This window comes from Penaeus monodon, chromosome 19 (assembly GCF_015228065.2).
Source record: "Penaeus monodon isolate SGIC_2016 chromosome 19, NSTDA_Pmon_1, whole genome shotgun sequence".
Lineage (NCBI taxonomy): Eukaryota > Metazoa > Arthropoda > Malacostraca > Decapoda > Penaeidae > Penaeus > Penaeus monodon.
In genome coordinates, this window is record NC_051404.1 from 46,492,998 (window position 1) to 46,494,110 (window position 1,113).

The following is a 1,113-nucleotide window of genomic DNA, read 5'->3' on the forward strand; positions in this document are numbered from 1 at the left end:
CTTTCCTCCTTCACTTTTTTTCTCTTTCTCTATCTCGACCCGAAAAAGTTTTTTTTAAAACTATTTGCCATCCCTCGATTCTTCAATTTTTCATTTTTATCATACGTTTTTTCCCGATTTCCGTCTTCTTTCTCAACTTATTTTTCCCTCGTTGTATATAGTAAATCGTTCACTTTACGTAATTTTATCATACCATACCGTCACAGAAGCGATCAAGAAGAGAGATGCCCTTTCACATTACTTATCTCAATGCAGATAATTTTTATTTGTAAATCATATTGTTAAAAATACTGATCGCTTTTGGTACTTTTTTCTCGTAGTATCGACGTTTTCATATTTGATTTATTTTATCATTTTTTCTCTTTTTTGGCAGTACATTTTTATGTTAATTTTCTTGCTAGAACATTCCGTCGTATTTGAGACAATTTTCGTCTTGATTACAAATCTAAGGTATTTTTAATCGATTAAGCTTTTGTTTGTTGCTTTGCCTCTGGATTCATGTTTATTTTGTGTCCATGTTTTGTGATTTTTGTGGACTTGTTTTTTTTTTAAAATTTTTAATTAAAAATATTCTTTTTATTTTATACGCTTCAAGATTAAAAAAAAAAGCAAAGATTATGCTTTTGGGTGGTTCTGCCTCATTTGTTTCATACAAAAAAAGCCCCGTAACCCCCTCCGTAAGTAACACAAAACTTTAGTTTAATATTTTTTTCTATTGTTAACTACCTTTCCCTGGCCCAAAGACTGATAGGGCTACCATTTTTTTTGTCAAAAATTAAGTACATCTTTTACTTTTTTTTCGTTTGCAAAAATTATTATTTCAATTTTAGAGTATTTAAAGATAAAAAAAAGGACGTTTAATGTGTAATTTTAAACAGGAGATATATAATAAAAAGAGTTTGGGCCTTTAGAGTGTAGCTTAATCTTCTAGGCTTGTTAATGATGTCCCCGGGAATAAGCATATTTCTTTTTTTTTTTCATAACGGGGCACGGGTTCCAAAATTTAAATTTTAAATCCTTTTTCCCTTAAAACCATCTAGAAAGGGGGGGGTTATTGTTCTTTTTTTTTTTTCTCTCTCGGATTCCATTCTTTCTCTTTCTTTCCTCGGGGTT

The 1,113-nt window shown here is 30.3% G+C and overlaps 1 protein-coding gene across 3 annotated transcripts in view; it reads left to right on the forward strand.

Moving 5' to 3' along the window:
- The window catches only part of LOC119585264 (sarcoplasmic calcium-binding protein, alpha-B and -A chains), a 15,585-nt gene that overhangs the window by 12,778 nt on the left and 1,694 nt on the right, over positions 1-1,113 (forward strand). The window lies entirely within an intron of this gene.